The sequence below is a fragment of the Micropterus dolomieu genome, linkage group LG06 (assembly GCF_021292245.1).
Source record: "Micropterus dolomieu isolate WLL.071019.BEF.003 ecotype Adirondacks linkage group LG06, ASM2129224v1, whole genome shotgun sequence".
Classification (NCBI taxonomy): domain Eukaryota; kingdom Metazoa; phylum Chordata; class Actinopteri; order Centrarchiformes; family Centrarchidae; genus Micropterus; species Micropterus dolomieu.
This window is the reverse complement of record NC_060155.1, coordinates 9155723-9181486: the sequence shown is the minus strand read 5'-3', so window position 1 is coordinate 9181486 and position 25764 is coordinate 9155723. Positions and strand designations below refer to the sequence as shown.

The 25764-nt window shown below is 39.2% G+C and overlaps 1 protein-coding gene across 6 annotated transcripts in view; it reads right to left on the bottom strand.

The window, feature by feature from the left end:
- Positions 1–25764, bottom strand: part of LOC123972869 (receptor-type tyrosine-protein phosphatase F) — a 166445-nt gene that overhangs the window by 122063 nt on the left and 18618 nt on the right. For 4 of the 6 annotated variants that reach the window (XM_046052593.1, XM_046052597.1, XM_046052596.1 and 1 more), the window contains exon 1: positions 259–564. The exons of 1 other annotated variant lie outside the window; for it this stretch is intronic. The gene's annotated coding sequence lies outside the window, so the exon portion shown is untranslated. Of the gene's footprint in view, positions 1–258; positions 565–22019; positions 22074–25764 lie in introns of those variants that run through there. One more of the 6 variants, XM_046052595.1, reaches the window with a different exon arrangement.

Below are 25764 nucleotides of genomic sequence, written 5' to 3'. Positions count from 1 at the left end.
GGAACAAAAGAATGGTAAGAAAATACCTGACCATTGAGGTGTAACGCATCAACTTATTTTGTTACTTTTATTATAAGAGGCAAGTTGTTAAAGGTTCACCCCGAGATGAAAAATAACACATCCTGAAACAGGGATATGTAGACAAATGAAGTTCTAAGTTTGGGACAGCCCAGCCAGTTTCAAAAAATGCACCTGTGCTGCTGTATCTGCATTTAACAATTAACAACTTTTGTGTCCTTCACTTTTTTTTACACTTACCCATGCATGTCAATTAGCTCCACTAAAAGAATGAATTCCTTTTATTCCTTATTCCATAGAGAGAGAGAGAGAGAGAGAGAGAGAGAGAGTATCCAAATCCTATAAAAGAAAATCCAGCAGTACCCACGAAAGATTATCCCTGAACGATGCCTTATGAAAAAAAGTTTGTGAGAAAAAGCTCTCTCCGGTTCCTGCTCAGTTATTCCATTCACAGCGTTTCATTAAACCAGAGAAACTGTCTTTTGGCACTCCAGCAATATGTTTCCAGCTGTGGCTATGGAGCAATGTGGCTTAGGGGGAGATCCTTCTGAGGCAGAGCTGGTTCACACACTGAGCGGGTGTTCAGGGACTGCCTGGGACAAGCCAAACCCACCATGTGATGTCACTGGTGTCGGATTTCAGTGTTTATAGGGAGGAGGCTACGGGGCCTTACCTTTTTGAACCTTGACCAATGAGGGAGAATTCTGTAGTGCACCTGCATGTAGAAAAAGAGGGTGGTGGTACGAGTACACGTGATGTTACGTATGCAGCTTAGAGACTCCATTATGTCTTAACTATCGACCTATTGAACTATTAATTATGTGAGGTCATTCAGGCTTCAACTTTTTTTAGTCAGATTCAGGCTTCCCCTGAATCTGACTAAAAAGGCAGAGTATCTGAACAAATCTACTTCTGAATGGACCTCATGCATGTATTTCAAAATCAATTTGCTATGTCATTATAGCTGAATCTAAGGGGTTAACAAAGTGTGACCTTGAAACATACTAGCATTCCCACGGGACTGTGCCAACATAATTTCCAGTAACATGTTTTGTGGATAATGAACCTGTTTCAAAAATAATTTGGCCCTCTCTCTCTCTTACTTAGAAAAAAGAAGAGGAAAGAAATTATGCTAAATCCCCATTCTTAAATCAGCAAGGCGTTGAGTTTACACACACACAACTCCCAAACACACTGGTCTCACTCCCTCCGGTCAAACTCTTCTAGCCATGGAGCTAATCATCCACAACAGATGTTCAGAAATGTTCAGTTGGATTTATGACAGAGCTCAGAGGAACAGCCAAGTCAGCCTCTGGTGCTGTTTTTCTCTTCTGTCCTACAAGGACAAGGGATTGCGCTGAGAGAGGATGTCAGCACAACCATTCTCTTCCGCAAAAATTCCCTCGCTCTCTGAGATTCACCATCCGAGACGACAGCGCCTTAATAGATCACAGAGCCTCGGGACCTTGGGGAGAGGTTTGCTCATTTATCCCAATAATACTGTGTGGACTGTAACTTGACTCATCCAGCAATGCTTCAACAATGTTTTGCCCTCGATGTAATGATGTTTTTTTTAATATATGTATCAGTAGCATTGCTGACGCTGCAAGCCATGACCTAGTCCGTGACAAATCATTTCATTTGAAGCCACATATAATACCATGTTATATTAATAATTAAATTATACATTACCGCTTTATCATAATATGTTAGTAATTTCTGAAAGGGAAAGTAAACTTTAAGAATTGCCACACTGTTAGCTACTGTAATAACTATTCATCTAAACATGGAAGCAGTAACATAGCAATAGATATTCAGTGTGAGGTTCTAAAAAGCACATATGCCGGTTTCCACTAAGAACAACAATGGTGAATGTCTTCTAGGCTTAAACTCTGCTGAAGGAAATGGCAAACTGCAATGTGTTCTACATTTCTCTTTGTTGTTAACAATGGGAGACAGTCTGATTTTACTGGAGGCTGCAGATCTGTGCATACAACAGACTTTTCAACAAGACAAAGAATTGTTTTATCTTTAACTTTCCTTCTACTTTAGAACAAATAGGATGTGGGCCATCTGATTAAAAAGTAATTCAATTTGTACAGCCATATATTTTAAATATATTTACATATAAATATATTCTAGCTGTATGTGCTGCAATAATAGTACTAATAAAAAAAGTGATGTCAAGGATGCACCATGGACAAAAAACTTTCTGCAAAAAGAAGACCAACCAATCTGGACATCTTATCTTTTTTTACAAGTCGGAGGGAACCTTCTGGAGAGTAATTATTACGCCCACACACCCCTGAGGAGAGGAGAAAAAGTATTTTTGTAGGTGTAAAGTCTCTGTGGTAGAAGTAAAAATGATTGGCTGGTGGTCTTAACAGCAGTGATGTAGTGTGTCAGTTGCACAACATGAGCCATCTCTTCTATGGTGTAATCTCATCTCAGCGCAATGTAAAGCTCAAAACACAGATGGGCTCTAGCATTAACCCCCTATGCAAGATTAAAACTGTTGCCTCAAGTGAGTTTTTGTAGCTCAGGCGGTTTTATGTCTTATCTTTTGCCCCACCCCCAAGAGCTTGAATAGAGTTGGAACACCCCCTACCAAGTCTGACAATTTATAACATTGTGACAACCACCCATCCCCCACTCATTTCATTAGACTGAAAAAAAAGGCTGACAACCTCTTCAATCTGAAGGAGCCAGCCTGACTTAAGCCAGGCTGCCAACAGTGCCAATTTAATAGATTCTAGTGAAAGATTGATTTTTGTGAGATCAATTTTTATTTCTGGATTTTCAGGCTTATTTTTGTGAGTGTTCCGAGTACAACATCTGTGATGCAGCTGCAGGGTTATCTGCAGGTGAAGAACACCTGCATCGAACCAGACACCTCAGCTCCTCTGTGGTAGCTACAGTCACCATCTGATGGGAAAAGGCACTGCTTGCTGTAGGATGGGATGAATCACATTGGCCCTAGGCTTGATCAATACAAGTCTGCACCACCTAACAAGTCTGCCAAAACATTTTAACAAGGTTCAGCTTTGAGGTAAGAAAATAAGATTCTTGGTCTAGGGTCAGAAAAGCACACACTGACTGAATAAATGATGTGTATCATTACAAGTATATACTCTATTTACTGCATTTTTAAAGACTGCAGTCTACAATCATCTAAAACCACATCTCAACATATTAGGATCTATCATATAACCTTTTTTTTAATCCTGTAAATGTCATCCAAATAAATGTGCTTTATATTCCCATTCAGAGGGGTCACTGATAAACCCAATTCTGGCTGCATGCCAGTGAAAAAAATGCTGACCTGTGTCGTAAACACTGAGCTGTGAAAGTCAGTGTGCTGCTGCTGATGGGCTCTTAAGATTAGCACTATGTCATCATGTCCAAAAGCACAGCTGGGCAACACCTGTTAGCTTAAAATTCCCAGCCCAATTCATAATTTACTGAGGCTTGGCTACTGCCACTAGTCTGTTTGGTAGCTAATTTTCCTCCAGATTGCAATCGTGGTGCTATCTATATCACATACATGGTTCGTAGTATAACCTACAAACATAGGTTAACCGTACTTGCAAATAATCAACAGAACATTTAACCTCAGCCTGTGATCTAGGGCAAGATATGTTATAGGGATAGCTTAAGCTACACAAGCAGCATGTGAAAGATATACATTTAATTATACCTACCTGTATGTAATTGTCTTTACGCAAGCCACCAAATTATATTTATCATCTATCAGTTAAGAGAATAAAAGAGCAGCCTTTGAACAGATTAGATAGTTATGCGCAAAATGGTTATTTTTCCCATGCAAAGTAATGTATCTCTGAGCCACACAAAAATGAATGAAAATGTCAAACATTGTGTGAGCATCATTCTTCTGCTCAACACTCAAACACCAAGGGCACACTTTTGGCCCTGAAATTTTCCCAGGACTGTCTGCAGATAACACTGGCTCTAGTGCTGAGAGAGAGGGGGTGCACATGGCGACAGGAGGTGTGGAAAAGACAAGGACAGTGGGAAACAGTGTGCATAAAAACAAAGATAAGACTGGCTTCACAATGCTGACCTTCAGTGAGTGCCTGTGTGCCTTTGTGTGTAGAGCATGTGAATTTGTACATGTGTGTGCATGTGCATGCTTGTCTGTATATGGGTGGTTGTTCTTGCACGCCTATATTGACATGTTAGTTACAGACTGAATGAGAGGACAGTAAAAAAGAAATAAGTCTAAGACAAGAGGGGTAGAATTGACAGAGGAAGGCACCTATTTTCCTGCTACCCGTTGAATATCAAAAACAACGAGCGCTCTCCATTACACTCTGCTGCTGACAACTGGCAGGGCATGCTCTCTAAGGGGAACAGCAGATCGTGCCACCGAATGCCTGAGACAAATCATTTTTATCTGGGACCCTGGCGGGTATTGACAAACCGGGGGTGCATTTAGATAGCCCAATTAAAATGGGGAAATGAAGCGACATTGAGGCACTTTACAGCACTGTGCCCCCTCTCCACCCTCTGGCCCCCAGTGCTCCCTGAATCTTTCCAGAGACTCGCTTTCTTGCATGCTGCACTCAGTGAGGGGTACTGTGGTGGCAATGAAAGCAAAGAAGCAGGAGGCTCTGAAAAGTCACTTTGAGGTGACATATGCAATACGGGAGGCGGTAATGTTTGTGAAGGGAGAGAGCGAGCCCAAGTGATGCAGCATCACTTTAATTGATTCCTCTTGCATGCCTAATTCTTGCACCATCGTTTCCATCCAATTGTCATGCGAATTTTAAGCGGACTTCTGAAATGTCGCAGAAAAGAAGAAAAAAAGAAACTGCGATTTAGGTGCGTTTCCATCAGCTAGGTTGGAGCAAATGAACCATGCTACAGCGAGCGTAGTTACGTTACACATGGCTGTAATAAACAAGACGTATGGGTTCAAAACCATAAACAAAACCAGTTCCATGGACCGGAGGACCACTGATCTTAGAAAACTGGAGAGAGCTTCAGGAATGTGTTTCAAGCGGGCAAGTTGCTACCAGCCATGTCTGGGAATATCCGGCAAGACACTGACAGCGAAAACAGCTGATCAGACGTGAGTTACAAGTTTGCTACATCAATACTTATTCGGCAAAAGTGTTTCCATCTCCCATTTAGCGCATTAACTGTTTTTTGACAAAGGCAAAAACCACCTCAAGCAAGCATAAAAACTTTTTTCGCGAAATTAGGGATTTTTTTTTCAAAATTTTGCTGTTTCCATCAAACTTTTCTAATGGAATACTTGGAATACTAAAAACGGTGATGGAAACACGGCTATAGTCGCTGCTCTAGCACTAAGGAGATCCCCAATAGGTGGCAAGGTATGTAGCACGAGCCAAGAATGGTGTGCAAGGCAAGGGATCCAATGCAACTCTGTGCAACTTCAAAGGGTAAGTTGGCAATCAATGATATGGATGTTGGTTCCATTTATCCAAGCGAGTCTTAGCGGGTGACCTTCAATGTCATCCACTCCCTACTCCAAAATTCCCTTCTTTTCTCACCTGAATACGTCTCCTCCTGGTCTAATTTTCAGCCCTTTATTTGATCATTCCACTGAGATTCCTGTCAGGGGCACTTTTGGAACAGACAGCCACCTCAGCACTGACACACAACAAAAATCTCATTCATCGGTCTCCTGCAAAAGGATACAAGACCAGGATATCATAAGATGGCTCACCTTTTTGTATAGGTGGAGATAATGCTAGCAAAAGCTACCTAGTTAGTTCTCAAATCAAGGAAAAGCCAGTGTGGAGAAAGTGCAAATGCTGCGGTGTGCTGTGACCAGCTGTTCAGCGGTGTTACATTTCACAGGCTACCGTCAACAGATCCCTAAAGATGCAAGCTGTTTCTACATTGCATCCTATGATTTGATGTTATTAGCTATGTTTCCATCTAATTGTCATGCGAATTTTAAGTGGACTTTTGTCGCAAAAAAGAAAAAAAAGGTAAATGCAAAATAGGTGCGTTTCCATCAGCTGGTTTGGAGCGAATAAACCAGGCCAGGGCAAGTGTAGTTATGTTGGTAGTTGACGTTACACATGGCTGTAATAAACAAGACGTATGAGTTCCAAACCAGAAACAAAACCAGTTGCATGGAACTGATGGCCATTGATCTTAGAAAAATGGAGAGAGGTCCTCAGGAATGTGTTTCAAGCGGGCAAACTGCTACCAGCCATGTCTCTGTGCGTTATGGGAATATCCGGCAAGACGCGACAGCGGAAACAGCTGATCAGACTTAAGTTACAAGCTCGCTACATTAATATTTATTTGGCAAAAGTGTTTCTATCTAACATTTAGTACATTAACTGGCAAAAACTACCTCAAGCAAGCATAAAAAACTTTTGCCGCTTCCATCAACCTTTTCTGATGCGATACTTTAAAATGCGCATAAAAAAAACGTTGATGGTAACACGGCTAGTGTCAGCGGATACCACCACTTCTTTTATGATGTATTTATCCCTGAATGTTTATGCCAGGTTTTTAAAAAAGTGTTTGAGGGTGCATTTTTTCTCTAAAGCAGATTTTACCATTAAGATGAAAAATCAAGGGAGATATGGCTTAGGAAACAGCATCAAAACAAATAGAAAACATGCACATAAACAGGGGCCACTATTTTCTGCACTACCTCAAATGGAGCAAGCATGCTGTGTACCAAGGAGACTTTGATAAATCTGAAAAACTTTCAGTGAGAGGTTCCTAATAAAAGCCCCACAGAGCAGTCTCTACTAACCAGAGGAGGCTTCACTTTGTCTCTGACAAGACAGCCTTCCAGATGCTTTTCCTCAATAAGTTTCTGCCTCACACAGTGGATAAGGTCCTAGCACTCAAGAAGATAAGTAACCCGACAGGCTACAGTGAAAAGTGTCAACTGCTTTTCAATTATCACTCTAAGCTTCTTGGATGTTAAAAGTGAGTATGTTTAACCACAAAAAAAAACGACCCATATGATTCTTAGTCATCCTGCTATCCTTAGTTTCCCTGCTATCGTTTTGCACTGAACAAACTGGCGGTGTCCTTAACAACATTATTTTTCTAATAATTTCCCATTGGCATGAAGGAAAAACAACTCGGACACAAAGAGATGCATTCAAAAACACAAATCAACTTCAGCAATAGCTCTGTTAATAGCTCTCATTAGGAAATCTCCCCAAGCTTTTCACCACAGTGCATGACTTTGCTGGAATCAAAAGGAGGGGGATAGGAAATCATTCCCTCTGTTGGAGAAGGCTGCTTCCACTGCTAAAAGGAAATAAACCACAAATTATGTGCTAGCCTCTTGCGTGAATAACTTATAATGGGCTGTGTACTCAGGCTACATAAAAGTTTAATAGTTTTTTATATACATATATATATATATATATATATATATATACACAAGATATAATGAGACTGATATTTATCACAACATATGACTAACTTAAATGTGTAGGTTTTTGCCTTCCTCATATAATAACTAAATGTTTTAAAGTTTTAATTTAGCCAATAGACATTGCAATTTTGGAATTCTGACTCGAAATGCAGTCAAATTGTTCTTTCAAATGTGTACAAACCTAAAAAACAAAACAAAAACAACACTGCACATAAAAATACTCCCATTTGTCACACACACACACACACACAATTTCAACAGATGAAAAGCCTGCCAAATAAAAGAGTAATCCATCACTTGTGCCATTTTGCATTTGCAGGTCCCTCTCCTCAACAATGGCTTGACTGACAGTGAAAGATAAGGGCCTCTATTGACAGAAACAGTGAACACAGAGCAAAAAGGAAATAAAACGATATGAAATTCTGTGTGGAAATTAGTATTTACTATCCAAGGTTATCAGAACCAGAACATGACAGATTAAAACAAACTATTGTGATTTTCAAAGTGCTTTCTTATTGCTAGCTTATACGCCTAGTCCAAACCTAATAGCAAGACTGGCTCCTCTATTAGAGATAATAAATGATAAGCATTAGGCAATACATAGTGTTCTTGAAAACCCTCAATAAATAACTAAATAACTGACTAACAGTAAACTGAGCTGGAAACAGACATCTCAGTGCTTTCTCTTCATTAACCATTCATAGCAGGGAGTAACAAATGGACTTCAACCGAGTGACTAGAAAGCTAGCCCAAAATAATTAAGGAAATGAAATATTCAACATAAAACTTATTATAGCATCAGTGCCTCATAAATTTATAGAGAAGAAATGAGAGGATTAATTTGAGTGCTAATGAAGAAGAAAGCCCGTCAGAGTCAGAGTTACACCTTCTATTACTTATCTATGAGATTTCTGGCGCATGGCAGATCTGGCAAACTGAGTTCAGGGTACCAGTCTCTGTCATTATAAAATAGGAATCTGTGGCTAAAGGAGCAAGCTAATAATGACAAAGATCTGAGCTTAAGTGCTCCGGGGGGGAAAGTAAATTTTTTCAAATAGTCCAGAGCCGTTTTTTCCATTTGATGGGAAAGGTTTGCTAAATGTAGAAGTGCTGAGGTGCAGTGCTCTCTGAGATGGGAACAAAAAAAATAGAATAATACAACACTACCTCTGAGACAGACATGCCTCTGGAAACCTGGGGTTTAGATGGAAAAATACCCTTACATCCCAACCTATATTAAAATTATTATGAACAATAATAAAAACATTCTATCAGTTCTAACCACAAAACTCAATATCTTATAAAGACTTTCATCTCTAAAAATACCAATAACATATTGGCAATGCTTAAGATTAGATTTTTCATGGGCAAATTTGTAACTGTATCAAAAAGCTGAATAATAATTTCCCTAATGTTTTATATTTTCAAGCTATAAGACAACATGTTTTTTACAGGGTTCTTGATGATCTTCAGCACAACTTAAAATACTAAAACTAAAAGGAAATTAGATAGATTAGTACTTCTCATGGGCGTTTGCAGTTCCTTGCATTCCTAGAGTTACTAAATTCCATTTAGGCTCCTGACTGTCTGGCCCACCAGCATTAACAGGGCCACCATGTTGGTTACACTGAAGCACCCTAGAACAATCCAACCCACTTCCTACAATTTCAAATATTTTAGGATGAGGTCAAAGCCATACTGTAGGTCACGCTGTGGGTATCGCTACCCAGTAAACGCAGCATGCCATCATGATCACGGTTCAGACTTTAAGAGGTGCTGCATGGTTTAAAGTTCGACTGTCAGAAAAATGTATGGTCCCTACTCATTCCACAAGTCAATCTCTGCTCCGAGCCATGCAGCTGATCCCATCGGACAGCCCCAAACTGAAACGGTAGGTGAACCGTGATGCAATTTCCTCCAGCATCTCCTGATGCGTTTCACCTAGTGTTCGCCTATGAAGGGGCCTCCTGCTAGGAACATGTTCAGATCACTTCTGATCTCTGTAATGGGTTTTGCCACTCCAGTTATATCTCTGACAATATAAGGAACAGCACTGCAGTGCACAAATGCCACCTCCCCGTCACTGTGCGTCAGTGGCCGGGGTTACACCTGTCATTTCAATGTGACCTTTGTGTTTGGATGTGGCACGCTAATGCTTCTACATTTGACACTTAAATGTGAACACTGTGAATGGATCTACATTGAGGTCTGTCTTTTCACATGATATTCTTAATACAAATGCTTGCAATCTAGACTGTAGCCAAAACTATGTACACCCATTAATGACATCTGATAGGCACGCAAGCCAGGCCACTGCAGAATGTTGTCACATTCAGGTGTATACAACTGACAGCTATTCAACCTTGTTTGACTGTTGACAAATAGTGTTTTTTTAATCTGATAACATTCATAGTGATTTTTTTTTTACTTTTAATATTCCACATTTATGTATATTGATGTACAAGAAGTATCTGTACAGTAAATATATATGTATGCGTCATTTTTTTCCAAACCCAATTTGGTGAGACCAAAAGACCTACTTTTGAAAATTTTAGAACAAATGGGCAATTGGCTAAAAAGGTTACAACTACAGAAACACTATAAAATAATTAAATATTCTTATTTTCGTCTCATTTGTCAAATGGCAAAGTATATGTCTATTAAATAATTAAATTATATGTACGTCTAGTAGTGTTGTCACAATACTGGAATTTCTAACTTCGATACAATACCTTGAAAAATATCAATATTCAATAGCATTTTCGATACCACAGGAAAATTGACACAACATTGATTAAATTACTGAATATAATTATTGAATTATCTTATCAACTTAGTAAGGACAGTTAATAGTACTGTGTGTTAAGCAGAACAGCATCAATTAATTTACTTCTGACTTTAGTCAAAGTGGAAATACTTTGCTGCAGCGGTGCGCGTATCAGCTCCCTGTCGACGAGAAGAAAAGCGCATTTTCAGAATCGATACTGAGGAAAATAAATATTAATCTGTATCAAAAAATCTATATTTTTAACACTAATCTTCGCTAGTTTTATGATTAAGAGCTCAGTGGGTGCATGAGTGCTATGTTACAGGAGGGGCAGATCATTCTAAAAGTTTCTAAAAGGTTTTACCAAGTGTATAATAGTATAATGCAAATACATCCCTGCATTAGATGTGCTACTTTGCCCTTCCCCTGTAAACAAACATACAATAGTAAAAAATAAAATCCTTCAGTATAATGTATAAAACAACAAACATACAGCCTTGAAAAGCACAACTAAAACAGATCTTTATAACCTTCACACAGACAATATTTTATTGCAGGGCTATTCCCTTACGCTGTACAGGTGTTTATGTTATCGTGTCCACCCACACATTACTGCGGTGATAAAAATGCATTCTTGGGGAAAATAACTCCTCTGGAAACCCTATGCCTAATTTTCCTGGGGAGAGGTTTAGAAATTGTGACACCAGATGGCCAATACTTGTGGGCGGACAAGCCACCATGGCAGCAAAATATGTTCACTGGTGAATTAAACTAACCCTGTGTCCCTTAAGTGACTGTGCAAATTAGTCTATATGTCAAATACCCTAAACTAAATTGGCAATTTAAATCAAGTAGCTAAACAGTAACTAAATAATACAAGTGGGGGAATGAAAATCCTCTCTGGGGCAAAATATGACTTTGAATTTGCAGTAGCAAGTTGGTCAGCCACATCAAATCTTAAAAATTAAAACTGTCTAGGGTGTCTCATTAGCTTAATACATTTATTTAATGAGGAAACTTATTCCATCCCCTTCAGTCTCCTATTTGATAGAATACAGTATTATCAATTGCTCAGCAGATTAGCATAATATATAGCGGTTAGGGGGGTTTATAGTCTAGATTTGTGGATTTTCTTATGTGTACATATTTTATCTTAAAAAGCTCAATGATTTAAAAATCCACAGTATGCTTTCTTAACATGCTGACAGACACAAAATCCTAAAGCTTTTCTGGATAAAATAACACACAGGCTTCCATTTGCAAGTGCAAACAGGCCAGTGAAATCCAATCAATACACATTATTGGCTCAGTGAGGGTGAGGATTTGTAAGAAAACAAAGATCCAGTCTAAAGGGAAATCCGTTGAACCCCTTAACTTTAAATCTGTATGTACATTTCCTGTTAACTCTACAGCAAACCTTTTTATTCATCATTCAAGTCAAAAGGCACACTATATTTCCAAATGTAAAGCGTAAATGACATGAGCTTTCTACAGGCACAGCACCTCAGTTAAGATGAAAATAATCAGAGCAGACAAGAAATTACAAAAACATGCTGTGACCTTTCAAGTCTGAGGGGGAAAGGCTGTATACATTTACAAAATGTGAGGGGACAGTAAAAAAATCCCATCACAGAAATTGGAGTGTGACTAATGGGTAATGAAAGAGCTGGTCTCTAACCTAAACTCCAAAATAATCTTGCCCAAGTCTCCATGGCCATTTTGGGGGAGCAGTGGGGGTTTGACAAGGGGAATGGAGGACCACCTGCACACCCAGCGGAGACAGCTCTGTACTGGCACCACCATTTGTTACGCTCTGGATTCCCATTACTTCAGTGCTAGGTTGGCTGGGAAATCCATCTCCTGGTGTCAGGTTTATCAAACTTCTATGCAAACTGAATCACAGTCATGCAAGGAGCCAACGGAGGACAGAGATGTCTTCACTTAAATTGCAGGAAATATAGTGAATCAAAGAATGCAGAGTCACCTAGCTGTGGTCTTGTGTTTCCTATACCTTATTAACTTGAAGTATTAAATATCATAACATAATTTTAGAACAGTGTGAGGCCAAAGATACAAGCCTCCACAATAAAATTATAAGTAGCAGCATTATATGCATACTGAATTGCATCAGCAAGCTTAGTGTCCTAGCCCTAAATTTAATAGGCACTTGACACACAGTGAAAGCTGCTAACAGAGGAAATGTATGCTGTATATTAGAGGGCAGCATTAGCCACGCCTGGTTTGAATGCAAGCTGGGAAAGTCTGCAGCAAGGAGAAAGGCATTTAACCTCCAAAAGTTTCATTTGAACTAATCACTGGTCAACAGACTACAGCTATATAGGGCTGTCGCGATAACCACAAAACTTAGATACTGCGCTATTGGTCAAGCACCGCAACCACTGCAATGTTCATACTTTACACTGCAGTGTGTGTTAAATTAATAAATTAGTGCTTCAAAAGTTCCACAACTGTAACAAGCTCTGTAACAGTTAAAGGATGGACACCAAGTGTTGCCGTGTTTTGTGTTGCTTTACTGTGATGTTTTAAAGGTTAGCTAACTTGGGGTTAGCATATTGCGCGGCTAATGTGGCTAGCAGACTCAGCGATGTTGGACTAATGTTGTATTCCTGAGGGGCAGTGGAGAGAAAGTGAATGGTAAGCCTCATTTGAAGCTCACTAACTAACGAGTGTAGTGTGTTGGATGCCTGCAGCTGCTTTTCATGTTGCTTTCTGTGGAAATTTAGTTATAACATTAATACAGCGCAGTTATTAGTTGTGGACAGCCCATTCTGCTCCACACCGATGTGTGTTGGTTTGTGTGTGTGTCTGTGTGTGTGCATTGTTGCGGTATGTAAATTGACTTGATAGACATGCCCTGAAGGTAACAATATAACTAACGTTATGCGTGAAAAAGTCATGGTCAAACTACAAAAATGAGTTTGCTTGACAATGTTGTTGACTAGCACCCAGCAGCTAGCTTGCTCCAACCATAAAGCTGCTGTTAGCGGCTCGCTGTGCAGTGAGGTGAGATTCACAGACACTCTTACTGTGCAATATGGCACCATGGCATCTCCAGGACCTATTGTTAATAGATCAGCACTGATGTCGATTTAATTAAGGTGATAATACCAATCTCTATTAAATACTGTTTCCTAGTCTATGCGGTTATACAATTGTAACATTATAAACAATTTTGATAAACAAGTAAACAAGTCGTTTAATTAATTTACTAAGGAAAAATCCCGAACATTTTCTGGTTCAAGTTTCTGAAATGCGAACACTGTGACCCATCTCTCATGTGAATCATTGAATTGAATATCTTTGGGTTTTGGACATTACAAGAAATACATTAGATTCTGAGAACATGGTAACTGTTTTTTTGTATTTTCTGGCATTATATAGGCTAAACAGTAATCAAAAAACAACTGTCAGATTTATTGATAGTGATAATAATGCGTAGTTGCAGCCCTAAAATTTGCACAAGCTTAAAAGAAATTCAGGTATATGCACTTAGTTAAGGAGTGAGTGAGTGGCTTTAGATGTTCATGTTAAAAGAATGATCACAACCACTTCCAAACCATATTTTAAACTGAACTCGTATATCTTGTATATTTTGAACTCATCAGCGCTCTTTAAACAAAAAAGACCACTGACGATTAATACTTGGAATCTTTTCAGTGTCAGAATTGGCATCAATCTAAATGTTGGTAACACTTGATACATGTGGGCCATCGCTGAAAATCGCAGTGTGTAAAGACCTGGTGAGGCTTTGTTGGGTTCAGAAAGGTTAGACAATAGGGGCAACAGAGGTTTTACAGAGACAGACATCCTTGAGGCCTATCCTTTCTACATGGTTCTCCACATCAATAATACATACTGACATGCACAAGATACTCTCAAGGAGACCCAGTCAGCTTGCGTCACCAGAGTGCTTGCCGTGAAATAATCAAATGAGAACTGACAATCCTAGTAATAGTCCATACATCCTCACGAACAAGATACATCCTCGTCTACTCTGTCCACCCCCTATGGATTTTTCCACAGTATCCAGGTGGTTTTGTTTTCCGCAACAAAAGACATATCCGAGACGAAAGGAGCACTACCCCAAAGATTCAAAAATACTTCAGAGTTAATTGAAGGTTCTTTGCAAAATCTGAAAAAAGAACATCAAGTGACAGCGTGCGAGCAGTGTAAACGGCTATGAAATACAGATCAGATGTACTGATCATCTGGGAGCAGCAGCACTGAGAACAGAAACCAGTGAAATGTCAGTCAGGAGATGAAACAGACCTGGAAGAGCGTAGAAATTGTATTAGTTGCAACAATGCATAGCTCCCAGTGGGATTTTATAACAGAAGCGTGGGAAAGTACAAGAATGTGCAACAAATGCATCTAACTGTACCAATAGTCAAATTTGGATGAGATTTTTCCCAACGACAATTTTTTTGCAAATCCCTATAACAGCAAGACAGTGGTAACATCACAAGGTGAAATGTATTAAGGATGTACAATGAGCAGTAAAAAGAGCAGATCATTTTATACAAAATTAAATAGGAATCTGGGCAAATGGTCAGTCTAGGCAAAAACATTTGTTATTAGTCATAACATTATGACCACCCGCCTAATATTGTGTAGGTCCCCCTTCTGCCACCAAAACAGCCCTGACCCGTCGAGCTATGAACTTCACTAGATCTCGGCAAGTGTGCTGTATCTGGCACCAAGATGTTAGCAGCAGATCCTGTAACCACTAAAATCCACTGACTACAGTGCGTTACGGCTGCGCCGCGGTTGCCAAAGCTAATTGCGGCCATTATAGTCAGTGCTTGTGAGTCTACGAGACGCAGCCGCAACGCAGACGCAACGCAGACGCAGCATGTCCCAGAAGAGTCCCAGAAACGGCTCAGAGATTGCAGGCAGGTCTATTTTTGCCGCAAGCCGCATCAAGCAGCACAGAGCAGACTGAACCGGCCAGGAAGTCAGACACAGAACGGCATAGATAATCCGATCAATTTTCAAAATAAAACACCCTGTGGAGACTCGCGATCGTAAAACAACAATAAACGTGGTTGAAACTGACACCAAAAGAAATCATTTAACTACGTAGCCTACTTAATCATAGTAGAAGCACAAAAGGCAAGCACTAATGACCAAATCAACAAAATTTAAACATATCAGCAAAATCAGGCAGGCAAAACGCTCTGATTCTGAAATGCTCCTTGTGGGATATGCAGCCTGAAGTTGACAGAACAAAATGGGGTCACATAGAGCTGTGAAGAAGGTAGTAGAAGCACAAAAATGACAAATTAATAACAAGTCAATAACGTGAAGCAGGCTGCACGCTCCGCTGCTGAAACACTCCTGAGACGCTTCCAATGGACTTTGACACTGGGCTATGGACGCATCAAAACCGCAGCGCAGCCATAACGGGCTGTAGCCAAAGTCAGTGGATTCCCGGTGTAAGTCCTGTAAGTTGCGAGGTGGTGCCTCCATGGATCGGACTTGTTTGTTCAGCACATCCCACAGATGCTCGATAATATTAAGATCTGGGGAATTTGGAGGCCTTGAGTTCCTCAAACAATTCCTGAACCATTTTGGCTTTGTGGCAGGCCTCATTATCCTGCTGAAAGAGGCCACTGCCATCAGGGAATACCATTTCCATTAAAGGGTGTACATGGATTAAAACAATGCTTAGGGAGGTGGTATGTGTCAAAACAACCACATGAATGGCAGAACCCAGGTTTTCCAAGCAGCCTCATATGCACCAGACGATGAAGCTCTGTGTGTTCTGACACTTTTCTACCAAAACTAACATTAATTGTTTTAGGCAATTTGACCTGGATCGGAAGATACGCAACAGTCTTTGCTCCATGTGTGCACCAACGAGCGTTGGCTGCCCATGACCCTGTCACCAGTTCACTGCTTTTCCTTCCTTGGACCACTTTTCATAGGTACTGACCACTGCACACCGGGAACAACCCCACAGAGCTGCAGTCCTGGAGATGCTCTGACATCTAGCCATCACAATTTGGTCCTTGTCAAAGCAGCTCAAATCCCCATTTCCTGCTTCTAACACATCAACTTTGAGGACACAATGTTCACTTGCTGCCTAATATATCCCACCCACTGACTGGTGCCATGGTAACAAGATAATCAGTGCTATTCACTTAACCTGTCAGTGGACATAATGTTATGGCTGATCGGTAGGTTCCCTTGAGTTCAAACACATTCATTCAAGATTTGTTTTCTCCTGCTGATATTCCAACATTTTCCCTGTAAAACCCAGCAGCATTTTAGATGAAAGCCTTGTGCCACATGCCTCAAAGTGGGCTTTTTGTGCCATCAGCCATCAGACTCCGCAACGCCACAGCACCCCTACCTCCTATCTCTACTAATTGAGACCCAGAACCACTACATATATTGCACATGTACAAACAGATAGGCAACTGTTTGAATGTATGTACTGTATGTATATTTTAAGAAACATTGCACATGTATATACACCCAGATCTATAATTTAATATTCCTATTTTATCTTTACCTTTTTGTTCCCACTTCCCCTTGCTGCTGCTGTGTCAAACTGAATTTCCCCTACAGGGGATCAATAAATCAGATTAAAATCTTATCTTCTAAATAGCCACTAATCATTCTACATAGGTGCAAACACCAACATTCATTTCAAATAATGACTGATCCATTCTGTACTTGGATCAACCACTGAAATAACATAATAGGTTTTGTATTGTTCAGACATATGGTTCAGAGACATTTTAAGTTTTTTCAGAATTTCAAATATACATTTTAGGGAACTATGTGACTCCAATTAAAGATGTTCCTCAGAACAAATCATTTGCCAAGCTTTAGCATTGTAGTTCAATTAGGAAGCATTCATTGAATGCTTACCTTGTACTAGGTATCATTCACTCTGACCTCTAATTGCCTCGCTTTTATGTGAGAAAGCACCAATGTAAAGCCAAATTATAAGACCAATACAGTAATCTGGGAAAAAACAAAGAAAAACAACAAAGGAAATGTAAGTCATATGATGCATTTCTACAGCTTTGCTCTAAAGCTCCTAATTAGTTGAGACATTTTGCTTAGTGGCTTGGCATTTTAGCCACAGGGGGGCTGATACAGTAGATTGTATTGGACATGCTAGCAGAAGGAAACAACCTAAAAGGCTGATTCAGGAGTCTAAATCTTATGCTCTACTAAAACTGTTAAAAAAAATTATCAAACAACCAAGAGCACAGAAGACAGCATTTGAATTTTATACTAAATGTGACTGGTGGAATTTGCTAGCTGTCATACAAAGTCATGGTATTTTAGTAAAGGTGTGGAAAAGAAAAGTCAAACTTAACAACAGGACACTAGCAATTTGCAAAAAACAAGCAATTACCCTTTTAAAATTTCACGGAAGTCTATCCTACATAAACTTGTCATCACAGGAGTTATTCAACAGTGGCAAGGCCTAGATAGAGATGTTCATTAGCCTATTGCTGAGACAAACACATTTGATGGATTAAACAGTCAAATATAACAACATGCTTGAACTGCTGTCCTGGTTGTTAAGGGAGATCAAAGTGGTGCCTGAGGGTCTGGTAAGTACAAGGAGCAGGATTGGTTCAGCAGAGCTCCAAAAGAACAAGTGCTGGACCAAGGAGATACGACATCAGACGTGTGCACTGCATTCCCTTAGGCCTGTTCTTTCAAAACTGTCAGCCTGCCCTGCACCAAATGAGCTGCAAAGGAGGAGGGCGCAAGCACTCTTTCAGAAAGCACTTCTAATCTAACAATAAGCATAAGCCTCATTTGGTAATGTGCCGTCTTAGTGAAGCTGGTTGAATATAGAAAAATCTATTCGGGGTTTTTTTTTAGATGCCACCCCCTGTAAATTCTCATCCTACTGTGAAAAATGTGACTTATTCCAGAGAAAAAAATGATCCCAGAAGCAATTAGCAAATATGGTCCCATGTATCATAATAGATATGCTTACGTTTTATTCCCATAAAACATTTCTAAAAACATGTTTTTTAAATGCATGCAATGACAGCGAAATGCTTTGCAGCGTGAAAAGCTTTCACTAAGTGTCACCAAATGACATGTTATGCTTGGGAGGAGACCCAAGGTTTTGAATTTCAAGCCAGGGAGACCAGACATTACATATGGGCATTAAATATATGGATGTGTGTGGCAGTCGCGCTGCTGTTGGAGTACTTTTCTCAGTGACACATACTATATTTGCTTGCTGATGGATTGCCTGTCTGCCTGTACTAGTGCACCTACAGTAAGGAGACAGAAGTGCTGATGAAATGTTTTTTGCTTAGCTTCCACGCATATCCAGGCATATCAACATACAAGGACTACGTTGTGTGTTTCCATGATATTTCAGTAACTCAACAGTATCAATAAAAAAGATTTCTAACCCAGATTCAAACGTTCTAAATGTGTTTGTTTTTTCTTCTTGTCTGTTAAAGGTTAAGAAAATACTCAAAATGAAGTTCTGGTCTGACAGCCTGAAAGCTGTGGAAAGCTATTTTCTACTGGTAGAATCTCATAGTTTTTCTACTCTAAGAGTAAATACCATATTGGACTAGTGCTGGAACAATTGGTCCATTAACTGATTGGTAGACCAATAGAAAATCAACAGCCAATGACTTTCATGATCGACGAGAAGCCATTTCTAAAGGAAAACTGCCAAACATTTGTTGGTCTCAGCTTCTTAAATGTTAGCATTTGCTGCGTTTATTGATTATATATCATTATGCTGTACACTGAATATCTTTGGGTTTTGTGTTGCTTGAACAAAACAACCCATGTGAAAATGTGTCTTTAGGCTCCAAGAACTGGGGACTGGCATTTTCTTTAGCATTTCTTGACTTTTTACAGAATAAACTATCTTATCAATAAATATGTTATAAAAGATTATGTATAGATGAACTGACAATGAAATTAATGTTGCAGCCCAACATTGTACAACCCAACGACAGGAAAACTACTACCAACTACTTCCAGCTTATAACCACCCCCTTTTACTATTGCAGACAGCTTTAGACAGCTCACTCCACCTTTAAAAGCAGCCATTATGAAAAAGTATAAACAATGTGACTTCCCAGCATGGTGAATGATGCAACATACAACTTGTTCCTTTTAAGTTCTTTTCCAGCTTTAGTATTAGTCATTATCTCACTTAGCAGGTGTCATTTCAGTAATACTTGAAAACAAAATTGAAGAGAAACCGTACAGCAAAGAAGTTTACAGGATGTGGTGAGAGATGAGGAGCTGGTATTGACTTGACACACCAAATAATGTGTCTAAATCCACACAGGAATGCATGAAGATATGTATGAGAAAAATGGTGTCCGGTACTTCATTGTTGCCATAGGAGGACATATTACCACAATCCGCGTGCAAAGTGTGACCAATCAATTTAACTTCCTCCTGAAAAACAACACAGCAAGTGGGGGAAATCCGCATCTGCTGTGTCCCACCCTCTGTTATATCTGCGGACCATTCAACGACATATGATATTGTACAATGCTTAGTTTCTGAGAGACGTAAACAAGGGAGAAAGAAACAAGAGGAAACGGGGAGAAGGGGAAGGAGAAGGGGGCTTTTGTCTCCTCATTTCTCACGGTGGGTATCGGAAACAGCCAGATGCTGTCCATCACAAGTGAAGGCCAGAGAATAGACTGCCCTATTTATCTAATGAAGAGGTCAAGGGATGGGGTGGGAGGTAAGTGGGGCATAGCCAAGGACTGTTGCAATGCCATATATAAAGAACTCCTTCCAAAGGATCCAGATTATCCATAGCATGGAACATTAATAAATATGTATTAAAGGATAGGAAAACTGTGTAACGCCAAGAAAATAAGCTCTCTCCCCAACCAACCACTTAGGCAACTTGTAATCTAGGACTAAGATAATACATTTTTAACACTTAGTCAACTGAAACCTGAGTGACTATTCTAGCAACATGAAATCATTTGCAGTAACTGTTTTTCTAGTGTAAAGACTTGCTGCTTTCCTACATTTAACACTGTAAACTGGATGCCTTTGTTGTTGGAGGTGTAAAAAAAATTCACAGTTCTTACGTGGTTTGACATTGTGGTCATGGTTATTAAATGGTGGCTCTATTAAGACAAGTGTAGTGTATTTATAGTTCACCAGAATTAGAGCCAGCAGAGCAATTTAAACTGTTCACATTCAGTTCAGTCACTTATGCCCACACTCTGTAAAACATGAAAATAAAGAGAGTTTTAACTCAGTTAAGTAGCCTTGGACGTCTATTTAATGGCAGAGAGAGCCAAGAGCCCGAGTGCTTGAATACAGGAAACAGGGCAGGCACAGCGGCAAAATGTGAGGAAACATTATAGCATTGCACAAGCCACTTTCCAGGTGATGCCATTGCAAATTGTTCGGCATTATGATTGTTTAACTTTCCAGATCCATACCCAACCTTTGTTGGCCCACAGTTTCAGTCTATTACTGTTTGTGAAGTGTCACTTTAACTTACTAGGAAACCATAAGGCACATGATAAATTTAAGTGACACTGAAGGCTCTTTCAGCTCTGGTTTCTCATTTGTGTTCATCATGTAAACAACACTCACTAAATTAGATATAAATTACATCCAGAGGCTGACCTAACTAGGAACTGCCATGGTTTAGTTAGCAGATAACTGTCCCACTGCCAAAGCTTTCAAGGTGGAACACAAATTTCTGCAAAAAAAGTTCCACACATGCCAAGATATAGACCTACTTACAATGTGCTAGGTTTTGGTCATTTGGTCTGGGCCTACCAAAGTGAAAAAAGTCACGGACCAAACTGAACGCCATGTATGAAATGGTTTGGGATGAATACACATACAGTTACTTTGTTGTTAATGGTGTTGTTTTATGTAATTTTTTTTACTTTTGTTCAATCAAAAACAATTAAAAGACATGTGATTGGACTTAGATAACTTGTAGTAAGTATTTTTCATTATTTATGACTTTGTTCAAACTAAACAAATGCATTCATTAAAAAACATATTTATAGATTAATTGATTAAATTTGTATTGGGTGCTGGTTTTAATATCATTTCTGTTATCATATGCTTGGATTAAAGAGCTTTGCGCCATGGTGGAGCACAATGTCTGTTGATTAGTTACTTAAAAGGGACAAAGTATGTCAAGACCTGAAGGCCCTCTGATCACATATAACCATCCTCTAGGATTGTTGCATTACAATATTATTTATCACTGGCTTTCTGTTAACAAGGCAAATAAACAGGGTAGTAGTTGTAAACAGCATGCAAGACTGGTACTCTTACCTCCTCATGCTGGAGGCTACAACACGGAATGAAAAAATCTCTTTTGGCAGAAAGACTCAGAGACTTTTGTCATCTCTGTTATCACCCTTAGGGTCAATACAGCACAGTACTTAAACCAAGACCATCCACTGCTAAAGATCCAGCTCATCTGCAACACCCATTAGCCTGCACAAAAGACAAACACACAATGTCTTCTGACATGTTCCAATATTTGTGCTGCAGCTTCAAGGCCAAAATAGGCAGCGTCAAGGTTTAGATGGGAGAATTGAAGTATAGAACTGTCAAACAACTTGAGCAAAGCAAAAAGAAGGTGTCGAGGGTTTAAATAGCTCTGATTATAATAACTTGGCCCTTCTACACAAAAACAGATGATTGAATTTCTGCTGATTGCTCCGTAGGCCATGCAAATTTTCATAAAGCGAAGCTCAAGCACGGAGGAAAAAAAATAACTGGCCGACAATTTTGAGGCCTCATTTCAATTAAACTATAAATAGCATCCGTAGAAAGCAGCACACTCACCGAATTTGTATTGTCGCTTTTTTCTTCATAAAAGTCAAAGCCTGATCTCCTCAGGTAGTGGAAGTTGCATGCGGTACTTGTGCTGCCTCACGAGGTGTGACATACATTTGATTACAACATCTGCATAATGGCTAATGCTGTTACCATAGTAACACCTGTGATTGATGGCTTTGTTAAGAGGAATAGTTACAGACCATTAGACTGGTGTAATAGTGCATGGCAGTCATCTCAATAACCAGGGACAAAGCAATTACCAAGTCATTAAAAAAAGGAATAGAGTAATACAACATGGTGCACACAAGCATGAGTGACATGCCTTGACATCAGCCTGTGTAATTTTTTTTAAAACAAAACATTGTATTTGTGTGTACAAACTGTGTATTCTGTGGAACTCTTGGGATTACATTTTTGTGCTATCTAGCATGGATTTAGTTTAGATAGATTCTACTTTTTCATATCTAGTATGCTCCTTCATCTTATCACTACAGATGCTCTAATAGCGTCCGCTTCAATGCTCATAGGATTATATTCAGCTGTGTCTTGATAATAATTTGAAGTCAAGAATACTTGTTCACAGGAATGCCGTTCTACTCTGCAGCCCACAAGCCAGGGGCAGTGCACAGCAGTACTGGCGATGATTGAGAGAATGCAAAATTCAAATGAGAGAGGAGATGGAGTGATACAGATGTGCTGTTGTTCGGAGAGAGCAGCATGCATACAGGGTAAGCACGCACAACCACACACCAACACACACAAAGCTATATACACTTGCATAGACAGCAGCACCACTCAATCATCCTGTTTGAGGGCCAATCCATCTACTGCTGGTTGACTGGGATCCAATCACCATTCCCAACAGGGCCAGAATGAAAGAATGGCAGACAGCCTGTGAAGGGGCCCACTCCTTCATAGTAGATTGATGGGACAAATCTTGGGGCGGTTTATGAGGCATCCCGTATCAAGACGAACAAAAAATATCTATCATATATATATATATATATATATATATATATATATATATATATATATATATCAGGCCTCTCACCTTACTCTGTGTAAAGAGTGTGTATTTGTTGGTCAGCATTTCTGTTGCCAAAGATGCGTGTTTCGCTAAGAAGGTCTTTTTGCCATTCAACCGTAGGATACCCATAACAATGTGTCATGAGTTTCAGTTTTATTTGTATCGAGACTAGGATCACAATTTTCTTGTGTTTAATGCTCCGAAACATTTTAATTTCCTCGTAGCAATACAGAAACAACTTGAGATGAGTCCAAAATAGAGAAACAGTGGCCAAGAAAAGAAGCTCTACAAGAATCGGACATTCAAACAACATAAACAAACGTTTTGATTGCCAAGTGGGGGATTACATGGTGTGTTTTCAGTGTGTTAGCTGGCTACCATTTCTATATGTTACTGGTTGGCAGAATAGGTGAGTCTGAGAAAGTTAGGCCTAAATGGAGAACAAGAAATGACGGAAAACTTTGAGAATAGCAATAACATAAAACTAGGAAAAAACATTTGTGTGGCAGTTTCAAAATAGAAAGCTCTTAAGATGGACAAAAGACTTTAAATTGAAGGTGAAGGTTTTTGTTTGTTGAATTAAACAGTTCTGACTAAAAAAATTAATCTTTTCATTAATTATTATGCTGTGCTATACTGACATTACAGGGCAAGCCAGACACTTTGGGGAAAATCCTTGGGAAAATCCCTTAGTGTTCCTTGAACTGACTCTGAATAATTTAAAATATATTATTTTTAACAACTCCATAATATTAATTGGCCCTTGATGCACATTTTGTATTCATGAGTAAGCCGTCTTACCTAACAGATAGAAGTCTTTCTGTAAATGCAATCAGCAATAACATGGAAAATCACAGAGGATGGCTATTCATGAGGCTAGTTAGTCTCCACATCCGTTTTGCCACTACATTAATGGGACCTGATGTGGGAGTGTGAGAAAGCTGCAAAGCCAACATACAGACTAGGTGTTGCTGGCTCTGGTTACAGAATGGCAGTACTTGCAGTATAATTTAGTCTGTGTTTGCAGTAATATTCCCAAAAAGTCAGCCAGATACCTTCACCATACACAGTAATCGCCTACACATGGTATTCATCATTTTCACCCCTGCTAGCGGTTACACAATGAAACAAACAGCATGCAGTACTTCTTCATGTGGTAAAGCTACTAAATGACATGATGTCATATCTGCTCCAAGTGCTGCTCTGACTAACTCTGAGGTTGCATCCAGTAAGGCTGTCAGAACAAATTTCAATATTCAAATTAAGAGTCAAATGTGAAAAAAACATACCACATTAAAGCAGCTCGCAAAATACATTAGAACACTTTTGTTTTTTTCATGCTCCACCCGGCTCCTAATTCTCTCTTTTGCAATCTCACAGCCTGCTCCTACAAGTAATTAGAAAGGCAAAAACTTTACAGAATATCATCTCAAACCCTTCAAGAAAATGAACACTGAAAGGCAGAGTGTACGGAATCAACTCTATTTATAACATGTTAAACATTCATTATGTCTTGCTTTAATGCATCAGTAGTTAAGGGGCACAAAGTCCAAATCAGCATGCATGGGTTCACCCACAAAACGAAAAACATCTTTAATTTCATTTCATGCAGGATCCTGAGCTTGTGCCTTGTTATATTATCATTTCATTGACAAAATAAGCCAGTGAGCCTACAAGCCTTTTTGATCATGCAACAAATCAGCAGTGCTCATACGGTAGAAGTGCATACCATTCATAAGAGAAATTATTTATTGAACTTAGGGAATAATTAAGCTTCATTGTTTTGTTTTTTTTACTTTAAAAGTAGGTCGGTGTGGGAAAGCTTTGATTGCAATACCCACAACAGAACTATAATTAAAGTGAAGTCAAGAATGAATAGGCATAATTGAAACCAAAAGGAATATGGATATTATTTTTTATTAATTTTTAAATATATATTTTTAAATATATATTTGTAGATGGATGAAAGCAGTCCCAGACATCCCTATTTTTTTCAGTTTACATCTCTACAGTCCCATCCTTTATGTCATAATGTTTAGTTTAGTAGATTTGCAGCAGGGACCAAGCAAAGTGTCTCTTTAGACTTGGGTAGGAAGAAAGTTATACTTTACACTAAAAACGTGTATTTGGTAATAAACTTATTTCGGCTACAAAATAACATTATATCATCATCCAAAAACACAAATCACAAATATATATTTATATGCATAAAACTGAATTGGACTGAATTTTACAAGCAAAATCAAATAAGATGTTTATGGAATTTGTAAGACAAAAATGCTATTCATGAGCACACGATGCACTCACACACTTTTGAGAGAAACCTTATACAATTCAGTCAATTCACAGTCAAATTACATTTTAAGACAGCATACTAATTATACAGCACTGGTTGGAATAAGGGCAAGACAAGTCAGTGGGGCCGTGGCACAGCCAAGAGGCAAAGATAACAGACCTCTCTCTGGACAAATATTAAGACGGAGAGCAACAGGATAATTGTTATTGTCAAACCCTGCTAGTGGGTCTAATCCCTTTTATGAAGATAAATACCCTAACATAAACAGCTTCCAAGATACTATTTGGAGTCATCCTCCGGCAAAAATGCCATTTGATTTTCCTGACTTGAAGAGCAATATAGTCTTCATCTTCCTGGCTGCTAATTGACACATGCTAGATGATCCAGTCTTTCGCAGAGGCTCTCACTGCTCTTCCTGTGTCAGCATC